Raw genomic sequence first — 10,817 nt, forward strand, 5'->3', positions numbered from 1 at the left:
GGGGTTCATTTGAATATTTTTATTGAAGTAATTTTGTCAAATTCACTTCTGACTTTATGACTGTGATATTGTTTCAGAAAAAGAAAATCCCCAAAAATATTGCTGTGTTTTAGGGTGATCTGTATGATGTAAATTAGTAGCAGCAGGCAAACCAGAAGAATGCCCACCTGAGAGGTTCTTGGCAGAGACATTTTTGTCCTACAATAATAGATGTGAATCTGATGAAAATTGTGAGGGAAACAAGAAATGTTGCATGGACAATGGTGAAAAAGTCTGCAAACCTCCAGCACAAGGTGAGTTTGGGGCATATAGAAAGTCTTTGGGGTCTTTTCCTGCAGTGCATCTCTTCTTCACCTGCTGGACCTACAGACATTTGGCAATGTCCCCCTGATTTTTTTCTTCTTAGAGGCCTGGGAGTATTGGTGATTTCCAACTATTGAGAACATTGGCCCGGTAATGTATCGGTCCGTATTGTAGAGGTTTCTTCACTTCCAGAGACTGTTTGCCATGGACCTCTTTTTAGGGCTTTAAAGCAATCACAGCAGCCATCTGTGGCTGGGATTATAAGAGTTTTGGTACTCTAAGAATACACTCATGACATCAGGAGTCACAGAAGTGTGCAAGCCATTGTGAGAAATGTAGTCTTGTTCTAATGCATTGGGGAGGCATGTAAGCCCCCCTCCTGCTGCTGCCTACACCCTACATGTACCCTTAATTGTGCACCATTTTGACATGCAAGTTTATGGAGCATCATAAGGCACAATCTACAACAGGGCCCTCTTCTTCTATAAGGACAAAGCTGTGCTGTGCCCTCTGCAGAAGATTGTACAGGTATGGGACCTATTATACAAAATGGTCCGGACCTGGGGTTTGCCAGATTAGGTTTTTCAACAATTTGAATCTTCATGCCTTAAGTCTACTAGACAATCATGTATTATTACATCCAATAGGCTGGCTTTGCTTCCAATAAGTATTCATTAGATCTTGGTGTGGATGAAGTAATAAAGTATAGTGCTGTTTTATTGGAAAGGAAATCCATTTTAAAAATTTGGAAAAAATCCTATGGGAGTCGGCCTTTCTGGATGATGGGTTTCTGGATAACGGACCCCATACCTGTACAGAACTGGATTTTTGATTTGAGGCTTGGTGCAGAGAGCAGCATGTCTGGGGTGCAAGTGCTAGAGGACCCCCCTTGAATTCTCTGACTGTGTCACAAACAGCCAGTGCAGCTTCCCCAAAGTCACTGTCCATGTGTAACTGACAGAGAGGCCTGGCACCTGTCCCTATGGTACAAATCTGCCACGTGCTACTGATTCCTCAGACAGTGAACGCGGTGATGGATCAAAATGCTCCTTCAATGATGGTGGAAAGACCTGTCTGCCTTAGAAAGAAAACTTAAAATACTTTAAATGCTGTTGTCTCTTCTCAAGTGCCCTTACCCTGTGCTCCATTGTATTCACATACTCCTTTACTTTAAAATATAAAAGGCCTGAATCTCTCTCTCTCTCTCTCTCTCTCTCTCTCTCTCTCTCTCTCTCTCTCTCTCTCTCTCTCTCTCTCTCATATATATATATAAAACTATACATATCTGACATTGGCACGTTCAATACACTTGATGCTTTTCAAATCAGTTAAATTCTTGTGCATAAAATAACATTTCTTTTCTAGAAGTGGAAATACATAAACACGCAGGTAGGTTTAGAAAGCTCATGTTCTCCCAAAACAATGTATATTTTCCTAGGTTAACCCCCCAGGAAATTTACCTAAAATGAGACAGCACAAAATGTTCAAAAAAGTGTGAAATTCTGCTGGCACTTAAAGGGTTAAAGGGGTGTTTCACTTTTGTTAACTTTTAGTATGTTATTTCATTCTTTTCAATTGGCCTTAATTTTTTTCAGGTTTTGAATTTTTTGCCTTCTTCTGACTCTTTCCAGCTTAAAAATGGGGGTCACTGACCCCATCTAAAAACTAATACTCTGTAATGCTACACGTTATACATGGTATTGCTGCTTTTTATTACTCCTCTTTAGGGATGTCGCGGACTGTTCGCCCGCGAACTAATTCGCGCGAACATCGACTATTCGCGTTCGGCGAATGTTCGCGAACGTCGCGCGACGTTCGCCAATTTGGGTTCGCCTTAGCTGGCGCTTATTTTTGCCCTCTCACCCCAGACCAGCAGATACATGGCAGCCAATCAGGAAGCTCTCCCTCCTGGACCACCCCCACACCCCCTGGACCACTCCCCTTCCATATATAAACTGAAGCCTTGCAGCGTTTTTTCATTCTGCCTGTGTGTGCTTGGAAGAGCTAGTGTAGGGAGAGAGCTGTTAGTGATTTGAGGGACAGTTGATAGTAACTTTGCTGGCTAGTAATCTACTTGATACTGCTCTGTATTGTAGGGACAGAACTCTGCAGGGATTTGAGGGACATTTTAGGTTAGGTAGCTTTGCTGGCTAGTAATCTACCTTCTACTGCAGTGCTCTGTATGTAGCTGCTGTGGGCAGCTGTCTGTCCTGCTGCTGATCTCTCATCTGCATCTGTTCTTCAAACAACTGCCACCTAGCTGTCTAAATATCAATAATAATACCGTCTCCAGAAACACCACCCGAGTGACGTTTTTCAAGCAGCAATAATATATTCCGTATCCAACGGCTGTAGTGTATACGTTGACCTTGCAGGCATTATTTGCCCAGTCTTTAACCAAGTGCCACCTAGCTGTGTGAGCTTTTTCACATTCCGTGTCCAGAAACATCACCTGAGTGACGTAGTGTGATTTCTGCCCTTTACAGCACAAAACGCAGCGCTGTGTCAACAATGGATTTTTCAGATACATTTTTGCCCTTGATCCCCCTCTGGCATGCCACTGTCCAGGTCGTTGCACCCTTTAAACAACTTTAAAATCATTTTTCTGGCCAGAAATGTCTTTTCTAGCTTTTAAAATTCGCCTTCCCATTGAAGTCTATGGGGTTCGCGACGTTCGCGAACTATTCGCATGTTTTGTCGCAAGTTCGCGAATATGTTCGCGAACATTTTTTCCGCCGTTCGCTACATCCCTACTCCTCTTATTAAATCAATGCAATCTTTGCTACGTTGCTAGGGTAATTTGGATCCTAGCACCAGATTGCTGAAATTGCAAACTGGAGGTTGATAAAGGAGGTTGCACCTCCGAAACATTTTGTTTGAGATCCACATAAAACACTTATGTTTTAGCACGATTGCAACAGCGTGTGCCATCCTACTTCTTTACTATATGAATAAAAATGAATTGAAAATTGTCTCGGATATCACTCTTTACATCATACTAAAAGTTAATTTAAAGATGAACAACCCCTTTAAAGCAGCAATTTCCACATATTTTCAGGCCAAGACCCCCTCTGAGAAATTTGGCCAAAGAACTGCGTAATTCATCACAAGGCTACGCGGACACATGTTATCAGCCATTCAGTCATAGTTCTAAGAAAATTTGCAAAAAAAAAAACGGTACATGCAAGTAAGTATATAATGGTCTCTTACACACAGGCATGTAAATATGCCCATATCTTAGGTAGAAAACATACAAAAAAATATACATTTGCCCATAATATCTTCTACCAAGGCATTTAGCCTGGACCCACCCAGACAAGGTTCTGGCCTGGACAATTTAGAAAGTACTAGTTTAAATGGATGAAAGGACACACCTGCTGGACATTACTTTAAAATCTACTGCTACCTTAAGCAGCCCCTAGTAATGTCAGCTGCTGGGAAGAGTGAGTAAACCATTAAAGATATGACTGCTACAATATTATGAAACACAAAGGGTGGGTTCCATTAATGAGCAATTAGATTTCTAAACTCATATTTTTATGTGCATTGGATGCTCTGTCTCTTTCTTGCAATCACCAGGTGACTACAAAGCAAAGGGTTGCTCTAACATTCCACGACCAGTCATTAAACATGCAACCTGGGAATTTTTATTATGGTGCGAGCTTTATGCTTTCCTTTGGGCGTATAGAAAATTGATAGCTCTTACCCAATGTACTGTTTAGAACCAGGGTATAAATTAAGATGAACCATCCTAGTACAGCACAGACTGTGCTCATAATGATCACGGGACAAATCTGTGTTTTTGGGCTGCTGCTCTGCATAGCTGTATTAAGCACATCGGTACCAGGTATGTACCACCAGTCTGTAGCATAACCTTGCTACTGATATAGACATTAAAGAAAATTTATAATTACTGGGAAGTGCCAAAATGTTAGGCAATTCCCACTGATTATAATCTCATATCTGAGACCCCAGGCACCAGCACCATCTCTCGATAGCTGAAAACTGGTCTGGGATACTTCTTTAGGAGCACCACATAGTAATCTTATTTGTTTTCTTAGATCTTGCCTTTGGCCCCAGACCAGTGCCCATGCGCAGTAGAGTATGAAGCCGGCTTCTTTCCTCTCTATGGCAAATGAGCACCCGGACCAGAACAGAAGAAGATCAGAAGAAAATGAAGATAGTGGCCTGGAGCTCTTGTAGTAGTTCCTAGGGCTGGTGCCATTTTGGTGAACAGAAACAAAGATATCAATTAAAGAATTGTAATTATTGCAATGTAACTAACATTTTGGCACCACCAGTGATATGCCCTTTCTGTCTTCTTAAACAAACCCCACTTTCTTTACATTTAATTGGAATCTAACTGTAATGCACATGGATCTCCTATCACTTCATCTTGAATGTATATTATTGTAGCAATCTGTCTTTTAGTAATAATTCAAAACAGATTTCTGAAACACAAACTATTGTAATGTATATTGCTTCTTATTAAATGAAAAATAAAACAAACAAACATGGTGATGGTGGTATAGACTTGCTAGGAAAATACAAATTTCTTCTAATTACTTCATATTTTAAAGTGTGCTGTTGAATCGTAACATTCACTCGGCACAGTTTTGAATTTAAGACAAGACAAAGAACATTTTTTACAAGACGTTTATGGTGCTTTTATAATAATATATATTGTGTATTTGTAACCGCAGGCAGACCAGGAAAATGCCCACCTGAGAGGTTATTGGCACATAACGATTTCTACAAATCTAAAAGATGTGAATCTGACTATAATTGTGAGGGAAACAAGAAATGTTGCATGAACAAGGGAAAAAAAATCTGCAAACCTCCAGCACAAGGTGAGTTTGGGGCATATAGAAAGTCTTGGGGGTCTTTTCCTGCAGTGCATCTCTTCTTCACCTGCTTGAACTGGGAAGCTGTCCATGTACTGCCTCCTATGGTACTACTGAATGCAGCACATGGTCTGTCCTTTGTACTTCACTGCTGTTTCTGACTAAATGTACCTATGCAACTATGTATCAACTGAACTAGCTGGCATCCCTCCAGAGAAGTCTACAATTCCCACATTACTGTGCAGGTTATGTGAGTAAAGTGTGTGATGACGTAATGACAGACGTGTGCAAGACTTTGTGGGAAATGTGGGCTAGAGGGCATCCATATATGTACTAAGGACCAGCATATATACATGTATTTACTGCTTTCAATTGCAATTATATTTACTGATTATTTTAAAATCAATAAAAAAAATTAATATATATTGGAAAAATGATTTGGCATTCCATTCCATTTTCATGGAAAGTTACTTAGAAAATCATTTTCTTTCATTATGTAAAATGTTATGTTTAAACTTCAAATTCAAACTGTAAGCCCCCTGTATTGTTCACAACTGTAACACCTCTATTGTTCACACCCCTAAAGCCCTGTACTGTTGACATCTCATACCCAGACTGAAAGTGCCCACATTGTTTACCTGTTCACAACTCAATCAAACTGCTAGAGGGACACCAGCATTGTGTCACTCTATGAAGTGCAGTATGAACTTCATAGAGTGCCTTCTCTATGCTCCTAGTGTGTACCATATTCTACCTTTCCTATGTTCCCTGTGTGTGCCATATTCTGCCTGCCCTATCTCCCTGTGTGTGCCATACTCTGCCTGCCCTGTGCCCCATGTTTGTGCCATACTCTGCCTGCCCTATACTCCTTGTGTGTATCATACTCTGCCTGCCCCGTGCTTCCTGTGTGGGCCATACTCTGCCTGCCCCATGCTTCCTGTGTGGGCCATACTCTGCCTGCGCTATGCTTCATGTGTGGGCCATACTCTGCCTGCCCTATGCTTCATGTGTGTGCCATACTCTGCCTGCCCTATGCTTCATGTGTGGGCCATACTCTGCCTGCCCTATGCTGTGTTCAGTCTTGCCAGACTAGTAATTACCATCAGCCAATCTGGCAGGACACCCATCTCTCGGCAGCTTGCCTACCGATCTTGCTAAAGGGATTGGTTATCTGAACCTTGGGTTGGGTTTCTTAATCTAACAGGGCCTACCTTCGATTAGATGAGGGTGATGTTAAAGTGAAAAGACTAAAAAACTTTATCAAACATATAGTGGGGGTTCCTTTTAGGGAGTAATTTGATTTTCTACAACAGGATGTGCCTGTCTTTTTGATGCAATCACCAGGTGACTACAAAATAATGGCTTACACTAAGATTTCATAGTTTAGTATGAACTTTACCTAAAGCCTTTAAATAAGGTGTAGCCTGGAAATTATTACATTTACGCAAGTTTTACAATTTCCTTTGGGTGGATTTTGAAATGTACAACTCTTACCCCGTGTACTGGTTAGAACCAGGATATAAATTAACAACCATTCTAGAGCAGCACAGACTGATCTCATGATAATCACAGGACAAATCAGTTTTTTGGCTGCTGCTGCTCTGCACAGCTGTATTAAGCACATCAGTAGCAGGTATGTACCACCAGCCTGGGTGCAAGATGCATATATTTGATAGAGAAAAGAGATGAAGTATAAAATAAGTGGATGTGGGCAAACACCATTAGACTGCTATTAAAATGTGGTGGTGGTGGTATTGAGGTGCTCATAAAATACAAAGATTAAAATACGGAGATATTGGAATTCAAGTGCATTATTGACCTTGGTGACCTTACTAAGCACTGTTTAGACAGCACCAAAAATATATTTTACAGAGCATTCATGGTGCATTTAAAATAATATAAATATGTAAATGTGTAACCGCAGGTAAACCAGGACAATGCCCTCCTGAGAGGTTCTTGGCAGAAACATATTTGTCCCACGGTAATAGTTGTGAATCTGAGTAATTGTGAGGGAAACCAGAAATGTTGCATGGACAATGGTGATAAATTCTGCAAATCTCCAGCACAAGGTAAGTTTGTGGCATATAGAAAGTCTTGGGGGAATTATCCTGCAGTGCATCTCTTCTTCATCTGCTGGACCTATAGACATATGGCAATGTCCCCCTGATTTTTTCCTTCTTAGAGGCTTGTTAAGGAATAACACTCAATTTGGGAGATTTGCAGGGAGTATCCAACTACTGAGAACCTTGGCACGATAAAAATGTATCCGTCCATATTGTAGAGGTTTCTTCACTTTATCTAGAGACTGTTTGCTATGGGCCTCTTTTTATGGCTTTATAGCAATCAAAGCAGCCACCTGTGACTAGGATTATAAGAGTTTTTACTGCTTTGGGACCAGAAGAGCTTCTGCAGCCTGAGATCCATTATTAGATGATGTGCATAAGTCATATTCAAACTGGTCCATGGTTGCTATTTTCATTGACCCTAAAAAGTAGACCATAGGTTTATATTCCTGTCTAGCATTTAAACCAAATGTTACTTCTGTTGAATACAGTATAGGTTTTTTCCATTGCTGTTCCTGACCACATGTACCAATGGAACAATGTAGCGCTAGTCAGCATCACTCCAGGGAAGATTCCAATTTCCACATTACTAAGCATGTTCTGTGAGTACAGCACCTGTGACAACAGGAGTCACAGAAGTGTGCAAGCCATTGTGGGAAATTGCGTCTTGCTACAAGCCATTGTGGGAAACTGAGCCTTGCATGTAGCCCCCCTCTCCTGCTGCTGCCAACGCACTACATGTACACTTAACTGTGCTCCATTTTGACATGCAAGTTGTGGAGCTTCATGTGGCACAACCTACAAAGGGCCTCTCCTTCTATAAGGACAAAGCTTTGCTGTAACTCCTAATGCTGCTCTCTGCAGAAGATTGTACAGGTATGGGACCCATTATCCAAAATGGTCGGGACCTGGGGTTTGCCAGATAAGGTTTTTCCATAATTTGGGTCTTCATGCCTTAAGTCTACTAGACAATCATGTATTATTACATCCAATTTTGCTTTGCTTCCAATAAGTATTCATTGGATCTTGGTTTGGATCAAATATAAGGTACAGTGCTGTTTTATTATTACAGAGAAAAAATAAATCACTTTTAAAAATTTGTATAAAAATGGAGTCTATTTGAGACAGTTTTTCTGTACTCTGGAGCTTTCTGGATAATGGGTTTCCAGATAACACATCCCATACCTGTACAGTACTGGATTTTTGATTCTCCACTTGGTGCAGAGAGCAGCATGCCCTGGGGCACAATTGATGGCTGTAGATGCCCCATTAATTACAGTCTCGTGTGAGTTGTGTCATTACATTGGAAGACTGCTCATAAGAATAAGAGCAACTAGTCATTGTCAGTGATAATCTAAATTTGCAGTACAATTTGCATTAATTCTCTATGACTGTGTACAGTGCAGCTTCCCCAAAGTCACTAACTTGTCCATGTGTAACTGACAGAGAGGCCTGGCACCTGTCCCTATGGTACAAATCTGCCACGTGCTACTGATTTCTGTACCTCAGACAGTGAATGCCCTGATGGATCCAAATGCTGCTTCAATGATGGTGGAAAGACTTGTCTGCCTTTTGTAAAAGGTAAGAAACCTAAAAATGTTTTAAATACTTGTTTGTCTCTCCTCAATTGCCCTTACCAGATGTGGGAGTTTTACTATGAAAGCAGCAAGTAAGTTGCAGGTAATGTACAAAAATGGGGGGATGTGCACATTCCCTGGTCCCCTGTCTCAAAAGCAAGTTTACAAAACAGGGGGTTTTAGTTACAAAGTTACGATCATAAAGTTGGAATACCACGTCAAGGGTTTACCTTGACCTGGTATGGTGGCTTTTCAACTTTATGATCATAACTTTGTAACTAAAAACCCCTGTTTTGTAAACTTGCTTTTGAGACAGGGGACCAGGGAATGTGCATTAAAACTAGCACTTCCATTATACTGTCCATTCCACCCCACCCCCCCATTTTTGTAAGTTGCAGGTAAAACTTAGTCCCTTTGTAAAATGTATAATGAAGCAATAGAATTCTTAATGAATCAGATGAAAATTGTATGTAGCACTTGCCAGATATGGGATGACTTTGACGTAGTTGGCCAGCTTAAATATATTGCAATATATGGACAAACAATCCCTGTTTTGTTTAAAGGGTAAGGCATTTTTCAGGAGCAGTATGCACAAAATGTCTGTCTTAAATATATTGATAATGGGTTGAGTGCAGAGGACTCTTGTATTTGTTTATATGTATTTTGTGGTCACACCCTCATTGCACCCCCGCCTAATGATTTTAAAAATTAGTGGTGAGCACAACTTTTCCTTGTTTGTTATATAGACACACGCCCCATGTGCATGGAAATCCAATGTACACAGAAATAAAACACCTATAAACTTTCTATACCAAAAAAAGAGAATGTATTGTTACATAGTATGTACAACTGATGTTTTGTTCCCCATTGAAACGTCGGTTGTACAAGTCATACTATGTAACAATATGTTGCTTTTTGATATAGCAAGCACCCTTGTTGCTGGTTTTTGTTTTACTATATAAATAAATTTAGACGTATAATAGATATATAGGCTCTGAAGGATCCTAGTATTGATTTAAATATCTGCGATCATTCAGTTAATTCCCCTTTATAGGCCATGCCTTCTTCTCTGAATTACTTTGCATTTATATTCACTGCCTTTCTTACATACAATGTATTGCAGAAAAGATGGGCTCCTGTCCTCCTTGAAATATACTCTATTGCTTAGTTGCGGTGAGGGACACTTGTACATCTGACTCCACGTGTCCTGGAGATTATAAATGCTGTCCATCTGGATGTCACAGAGAATGCCTGGTATGTAGTTCAGATGGAAGAATAAAATAAAGTGAATACATACTTCAGTACAGATCATATAGGAAACATAGGGGCTCATATATAAATGTTGTGCAGCATGCCATGATGGCACATCACTCAGTGTATTAATTTTGCCTCCTCTGACCCAGACTAGACCTTACTGCTGTTAGATAATGTGCTGGATAGGGCTATATGTATAATAATGCCTACCAGTGGTAGAGTAACCATTATAGAAATGAGAGCGGCACCCAGAACTACACCTGTTGCCTGTATACTAGCGTCACCACCTGGCATTCCACAAAAGTCTATGATGCACAGTGTTAGAAATATGGGATGGCATACTTTTGTGTTTGTAAAGAAGTCCTGACAAGAACACCAACAAGGGTACGGTTAATCAGCTATACAGTATTACAAAATATATGGAAAATCGCACTTGTTGGTTTATTAAAGAATATGTCTGCTTCCAACTTTTAAGGATTACAGAGGTAATTTTTCATTCCCTGGGATTTAAGCGCACACCCTTTAGTGCTCCCTTATCAAGCATTTGTGCCCCAGATCAAAAATCCAGAGGACAGTAATAGGATAAATAAGGCTAACTTTGGCAGTAGTCACGGTGTATATGTAATAGGAATAAGATGTCATTTATGTAAAGGAAATATATCTCTATTACCTAGACGCATACTACACAGAAATATGTAGATGTTCATTATTGTGTTCTTTTCTTTCTTTTCCTTCTAGAAAGCGATATAATAACACCAGAATATCCATCTTTTTAC

At 40.2% G+C, this 10,817-nt stretch overlaps 1 pseudogene; it reads left to right on the forward strand.

Moving 5' to 3' along the window:
* Window positions 1-260: 260 nt before the first annotated feature.
* Window positions 261-10,067, forward strand: LOC108705766 (annotated as a pseudogene).
* Window positions 10,068-10,817: the final 750 nt, after the last annotated feature.

Source organism: Xenopus laevis, chromosome 9_10L (assembly GCF_017654675.1).
Source record: "Xenopus laevis strain J_2021 chromosome 9_10L, Xenopus_laevis_v10.1, whole genome shotgun sequence".
Lineage (NCBI taxonomy): Eukaryota > Metazoa > Chordata > Amphibia > Anura > Pipidae > Xenopus > Xenopus laevis.